Below are 7,569 nucleotides of genomic sequence, written 5' to 3' on the forward strand. Positions count from 1 at the left end.
AAGGCCACACTAATAATTAGTTTGGGTTAAATAATAATTAAATCCCAATAAATAATAATTAAAATCCCAATAAAGACCTAGAAAACTACAATGACTATTACTACAGCCTGTGAAATGTTGCGATAAGACGTAGAAATGTTTGATAATGTTGTGCGTCCTCATCCAAGTCAGATTCAGTGGGGACACGTTCTCCCTGGCCGTCCTTGTCCACATGTCACATTCGGTGCAGTTCAAACTGAAGTAACAAATGCACCAGTTTTGTTGGCGTGACAATGGTCAGGGTCAGACTGCGCTGTGTCTTGTGTCTCCACGAATGCCTCTGGCTGCTTCAATTGATTGGTTCGTTTTTCTTCCTCTTTTTTTATTCATTTTATTTATTTACTTATTTCTTTTTCTTTTTTTTTTTGTTGTGGTTAGTGGAAGACATGCCTGTGTTAAGTACTGTGACAGGTGGGGAGGTGTCGTGATGCACCTGTACTCCACACTCAGGTGATGAAGTAACAAATATACATTTGTACCTTAATAACAAATCGTAATTTAACCACTTAATCATAGCGACAAAAAAAAAAAAAAAAATAAATTAAATTAAATTAAAAGTCTAGAGTTGAACAACAGTGTGTTATGTAAGTCAGTAAACAAATGACAGCTTTGGTAGCAAGATAAAAACAAAAAAGTGTTGCAGTTTTATACGCTAATCGTAGTGAATATCCTTCCCAACATGAAAAAAAAACCCAATGGCTATGTCTTGTATGAATTAATTTTATTTACTCCACCAGCCGCTCCTTGGAATCCACTCCAGGGTGACTATAACAAGTTTGCATTTGCTCCGGTTCCTAATACTCTCCTCCTGCATACTGGATCCCTGTCGCCCGCCCTCCCCTTATCTCCCTGAAGCATTCCAACACTGTCTTGCTATCTGATGAGGCACTACACACTACTTTAGTCAGCACAACACTTCACACACAGTTAAATATCCTTATTTCCACGTTCCTGATCCTACCGTAACAATATACATGAATACCCAGTTTTATGTGTGGCAAGAGGACTCTTCTATAAATATTATAGGAAGGAATAAAAAAAAAAAGCCGTAGAGGACAAGAGACTTTATGGCGCACAATATTTCACAGAGACACGAGTGTTCATTTTTCCGTGTCTCTTCAGCATACATACAGATGAGGGGCGCTGCACTATGGGGACGTGACTGGATGAGCGCGGGTAGGATGGCCATGAATGTGGTGGAATGGCGGTCCTGATGATGGTCATCCACCCATTAAGTGTTCCCCGCCCCTCAACTAAGAGAATAAAAAGCAAATCAAAAACACAATTTTTAAAAACATTGACCCATAAATAATTTACCGTTACATGGACACTTTTAAGTCTCAACACACTGCCGGTGGCTGGGAGCACCAAACACTGATGCTGAGGCACGCTAAAAAGGCAATCAAGGAAGGTCAGTACCCCTCAACACTAGGAAATTTAAGTTTCCGAGTATAATAGCAGCAGCTTGGTCTCTCTCTCTCTCTCTCTCTCTCTCTCTCTCTCTCTCTCTCTCTCTCTCTCTCTCTCTCTCTTTCTCTCTCTCTCTCTCTCATGGTAATTAGTGCCCCAGGACTCCCCACATGTGCACTACACGTGGTGATGGCGGCACGAACGGAATGAATTAAACAGGCGAGTTAGTCGGCAGCCAATCATCGTATTACCAAGGCTAATCAGGTGCTCACTCCCGCATGTTTTGGCAGACTAACGACCCTCACTGAATTAATGACGAGGATCACTTATATTTCTTAACTCTTACAAACACAAGGTCTCGTACTGGAGCCCTCTGTTCTTGTGTCATGAGGTGTGACGATAACAAGCTCAACTTTGCTTTTCATTTTTTTTTTTTTTAGTACCGCAGCAGCAGCAGATTAATACTCTAGCAAGTATTTTCATTTTTTCAATGTCTGCCGTTTTCTAAAATCTTTGTCTTTTTTGACCTCCTTTCCACTTTCCTAAATGACCCAGGTGACCTCGTTTCTCCCATTCCTTATGTATCACCATATCCGTAAAAAATGTCCTGCCTTTCTGCATCACGTATAGCTACTATTGTCAACACCATCCAAACTCTACTTAACTTCCTAACTACTTTCCCTGTTCCCTGTTCTTCTCTGAAAGGTACTAATCGTGATCACCTTGACGCAAGTGTTCTAAGAAATATGAGGCACCATTCTTGTTCTCTGTAAAACAAGTGTACTCGTATTTGAGAAAGCATTAAAAATATACCACTTTAATACTGTAAGATTTCCTAGTCATATCCCATTGCAAGCACTTCTGACCTCCTGTAAGATTCATTGAAGACATCATACCAGTATGAACATCACCAAGTGTTGAAATTACAAGGATTAGGTAAAGACAATCAGTCACTGCTAGCATCCAAACTAATATTATATTCCTCTCCCTCCGTTGCATAATTGATCTTCCCAAGCTTATGATGCAAGGCTGAACCTTCAATATAAGCAAGTCGTTATAAGGATCAAGTATATCAAAATCACATGAAAGGGGAAGAATGACTGGCTTTCAATATCCTTCTTAAATTAGTAAGCTTGTTCTTCTTCCTCACACTTCCACAAAATAAGTTTCCACAAATAAATGACCAAAGCGACATTAAATTAACTCAAGTAAAATCCACATAAATCAAATACTAGAAACACGAAAAAAAAATAACGAATTATTCTTATTCCCAAAGTTGGATTCTTCTAATATAAATATGAGAGAGAGAGAGAGAGAGAGAGAGAGAGAGAGAGAGAGAGAGAGAGAGAGAGAGAGAGAGAGAGAGAGAGAGAGAGAGACTCCATCAAGCCCCACTCGGCAGGATGTCCACTGTCCACTACCCAGCAAGGCCACGTTACAAGCTCCACCTCACTGTTTACTCTCACTCCACTCCATTAAGAGAAAATTGAGTTTGTGTGTGCTGTAGTGTGTGGCGGGGGATTACTGAACAGAATATTTGATACAGTTGAGGATAATGCGCGCACGCACACACACACACACACACATCTCTCTCTCTCTCTCTCTCTCTCTCTCTCTCTCTCTCTCTCTCTCTCTCTCTCTGATATGGTAAGCATGAGACGGTGATAGAAAGAAAATGTAGCGTGTTCATTACTATGGCGTCCCCTTGTTGTTACCTGTGCTAAATTGTCTTGCATTTCAAGTTATGGCTTTGGGAAATGAAGCAGTGAATGGCACGCCCACTCACTGCCTCCCTTGATGCAACACCTCGCCTCCAGTTGATCACGGGGAGGGAAGTGAAGTGTTTGTCATGCTAACTGATCCATAATGCAAACTGTCCACACGCAGGGGACGATTAGCGGGAGTTGCTGATTCACTGACTTTGCTGCAGCGTCTCAAGTCAACCACACGGTAAATCAAATACTAATATAAGTAGTACAAGTATCCTATGACAGTTTTAAGCTAACCTAACGTAACCCACAAATCAATAATTCAATCAAACATTAATAATCTCTTTAACACAAGCTTAGCTTAATCTGGTCAAACCTATCTTCCAACATGGTGACTTTAGCCTGTCTTAACCGATCACTTTTTTTCTTTATTGTAAATGGGGTAATGATTAAGGACAACTAAATTTATATATAAAAAAGGTCCAATGAGGTGTCAATCCCCAAGGAAAACGAGCCAGAAGGATTAACCAAAACTAATATACAAATTCTGAATTAAGGATGCGAGTGTATTAGGTGCATGAAGTAGAATTGCGTTAAATAAGTCAATTGTGACTGTCCCCCCTGTGTTGTGAGACAACCTAACAGGGAAACGTTGAGGGAGGTCATCGCTGGGTAGTTGATATGTTCAAACTATCCCCTGATCCAGTGCTTGAGACCTCACATAAATTTAGTGTAATCTAACCTAACCTACCTTTTAACATGAATTTAGCCTAGCCTAACCCTTGGGACCTCAAATGTTTACTCTAACATAAATTTAGCCTAGCCTATTCTAACCTATCTCTTAAGGAACATTAAGCTCAGCCTAGCCTAAATTATCCTGCCCCCTAACATTTCCCTATCTCCTAATACAAGTTTATCCTAACCTAACCTACATAACAGTGAGTGGGCAGTAATGCAGAAGGTACACAGCTGGACATGACAACACACAACTTTCCCTAAGCTCTCCCGCCTCATCAAACATTCCCTCAGTGCCTGTATCACAGATCTGCTCACTCCAGACACTCCACAACATAAACACGCCTTTCATTGCTCAAGATGAAGTGAAAGCAAGCATGTACCATCACCATTATTAAAACTGGCCATGTTTATCACCATTCGCAAGGCTAGTGTTAAGGAGAATACGCATGCTCGCATACCTGCAAAGTAAACAATCCAAAGAATAATATGATGCCTACGTAATCTACTGCGCTCTCTCTCTCTCTCTCTCTCTCTCTCTCTCTCTCTCTCTCTCTCTCTCTCTCTCCCCACATAAATAATTTATATTTCCACATAAATAATAAGTAATCAGTAAGTAGAAAAAAAAAAAAAACAGCGAAGCAGCATTATTTTTCTCCCCAGCAGACTTGATGACGTCATCCATGATGGCGACGCGCACCGCTGCCAACACACCCCAAGACATCACCGTCCTCTACAAAAGGTTCTGTCGAAATGGAATGGAAAATAAGAGGCGAAGAGAGTGCGGATATCCATTTATCAACAACGCAATCGTGACATAATCTGATTTACGCTAAAATGAGACTTGTTGAGGGGAACAGTTACTGCGCAGCTGGTTCTCCACCAGCATAGATAACCACCATCAGATCAATCAGTACTACACCACTGCTATAGTATCTTCCTTACTTAATAGATAATGCCAATGGAACAGTTAAGATGAACAAACATCGAATAAACACCACAAAGTAACGAGCCAGAGGGAGGGAGCTTTAAAAGTCGAGGAGATGAGATCCTTCTATCCTTCTCCTCCCTTTCCTCTCTCCCACTTTAATCAACATGAACACGTATCTTTTATTTCGAAAGTAGAGATTCAGAATAAGATTTGCACGTGCTTCTGTCACTTCACACATAGCAAATAAGCAGTACTTATGGCAGAATTCCATTAGTCTTATTACCTGCGTGTTATATTTGCATCGACATTTAAGGGTACCAACATATCCGAAATACGATTCAGCGCTGGTAAATATTGTAATGCCTTAAAAGTACATTTTTACAATCTCCTTCACTCTGAGCAACAAAATGAATAATACGACTAAATACAGTAGTGAGTGGTACGGCAGAACATCGTTTAAGACACACTGAAATATAATATACGAAATTGAAAATGGAAGCAGAGCACAGATGTATCGCAAAGGTTGGTACTCCTGTCCGCTACCGCTTGTTCCGTCACTTCGCTCTTCCGATAGTTACCACCACCACTGTTTTCCCCACTGTAACGACCAGAATACTGGGCTCGATTTGTACTTAGTGACGTTGTAATTGCTAGATAAGTATGTATGTAATGAGTGGATTCACGTGGAGGTGGGGAAGCGAGGGTGTGCGAGGTGATTTACGAACCTGCCGAAACAAGGAAGCCAGAGAGCAGCTGCCCGCCTGACCTCTCATGCCCCTGCCTGCCTACTTCCACCTGTACGCCTGTCCGCCTATATTTCCTATATGTATTGTTGTTTACTCGTCTTCAGCTGGAGAGCGTGCGTGTGGCTTTTCTTCCTGCCCCCCTACTTCCAACGTAACACCACTCCCTGCAATCACACCTACCTTGCACATGTACGATATTGCCTCTGGGATCATTAAGTTTAATAAGCAGCAAAGCATTAACATTAATCACAACTCCTGGAGAGCTTCAAGAGTCCAGACAAGACGTTACCAAACAAGCCTACCCACTAACTACCCTTATAGTTCTTTTCACTCCTTCACCTCAATTTAACTCATACTACGGTGGAAATCAAGACAAATCTCACCTATTTCCACAACATAAAGGCCCACACGTCCATCACCATATATCGTCACGAGGGTTCTTTCACGCTCACTCAGTACAAAGCAACAGCACTACGCATCGCCGCTGCTACCTAAGACTGCAGGGAGGCGCCGGCGAATGACTGTGGCTTGTGCCCACCTATGACGTAATTCTCGGATGGCCATGTGCAGGGCTACCAACTCTTCCACCACGACATACCTGCGGAAGGTGGACGTTTATCTGTAAATGTATGATTACAGATAAAGGATATACATACATGCAATACATACATAAATACATACATATACATACATACATACATTCATATGGCAGTGTCAAAAGTATATATATTGAACCATGAAACTGACCCAAAACACACACACACACACACACACACACACACACACATATATATATATATATATATATATATATATATATATATATATATATATATATATATATATATATATATATATATATCGTCAACTGTTCCCACTGGCTAAGCCACACACATCCACCAGCAAACACAGCAAACAGACAAAACTAACATTGACGTATGGGAACTAAAATACAGAACTGCGTATTGTTACGACAAGTAGGAAAGAGGCTGTCACACCAAGAGAACAGTGCGTGAAAGAGGGAAGGCTACGTGAAGCACAGACTGGTACTCCTGTCCTGTCTAGTCCTTTGCTCCACTATGATCCCCCGTCCTAGCCTTCCCCTTTCCCTCCTACCCTCCTACTCCCACACACGCTCGTCCTAGGCTTGGAAGCACAACGTCTGCACGAATGAACTCAAACAAAAGTCATCTGTCATCTACCACGTCAAAGCTTTCAATACCTAACACCAAACATTATTCCAAAGTACACACAGATCCAGAACACACACACACACACACACACACACACACACACACACACACACACACACAATGTCAAGCATACATCTCAGAGTTGTCAAGACAAGATAAAAGATTTTTTGATAACGGTGATGATATTATGACGGAAATGAAGCTACGTTAAAGTAAATTAATTTCATAGCACGGGCGTCTCTCTCTCTCTCTCTCTTTCTCTCTCTCTCTCTCTCTCTCTCTCTCTCTCTCTCTCCATCGGGTGTTTTTCCGTTCCTCTGTTAATTCCTGATTATATAGATGGGAAATATCTTGCTAGCAGAGAGAGAGAGAGAGAGAGAGAGAGAGAGAGAGAGAGAGAGAGAGAGAGAGAGAGAGAGAGAGAGAGAGACATGCACTGACACTAAATAAACAGTGTTTCCATAACAATATTCAACCGCACTCAAACTGAACACTGGTTTCATCGCATGTTGCACGACGATATCAAACCTACACTCCACAGAAATAAAATAAACCAAGCACTGAAACCACACATTTCTTTTTCCTGCATACCACATTTTGTCTCAGAAAACGTAACGAGGTGCTGCGTGTATCCACTGGGCTGAGTTATTCCACATAGAAACTTTTATGAAAACAAAAACAACAACAAAAATATAACGCTAAGAAAATGGCAGCTATGGTGTGAGTTGAGGTGACAAATCGTTAAATTAATTGTTTCTAACCCACTGGCAAACCACACTGTAAAGAAACCATTAGACATTTGCTAA

General features: G+C 41.2%; 1 long non-coding RNA gene across 1 annotated transcript; it reads right to left on the reverse strand.

Annotated features, from left to right (window-relative positions):
- Positions 1 to 1,088: 1,088 nt before the first annotated feature.
- Positions 1,089 to 6,163, reverse strand: LOC135097483 (uncharacterized). The gene is made up of 2 exons (XR_010265738.1): positions 5,954 to 6,163; positions 1,089 to 1,292 (listed from the first exon to the last, which is right to left on the reverse strand). It is a non-coding gene; the product is annotated as an uncharacterized LOC135097483 (long non-coding RNA).
- Positions 6,164 to 7,569: the final 1,406 nt, after the last annotated feature.

Source organism: Scylla paramamosain, unplaced genomic scaffold, assembly GCF_035594125.1.
Source record: "Scylla paramamosain isolate STU-SP2022 unplaced genomic scaffold, ASM3559412v1 Contig22, whole genome shotgun sequence".
Classification (NCBI taxonomy): domain Eukaryota; kingdom Metazoa; phylum Arthropoda; class Malacostraca; order Decapoda; family Portunidae; genus Scylla; species Scylla paramamosain.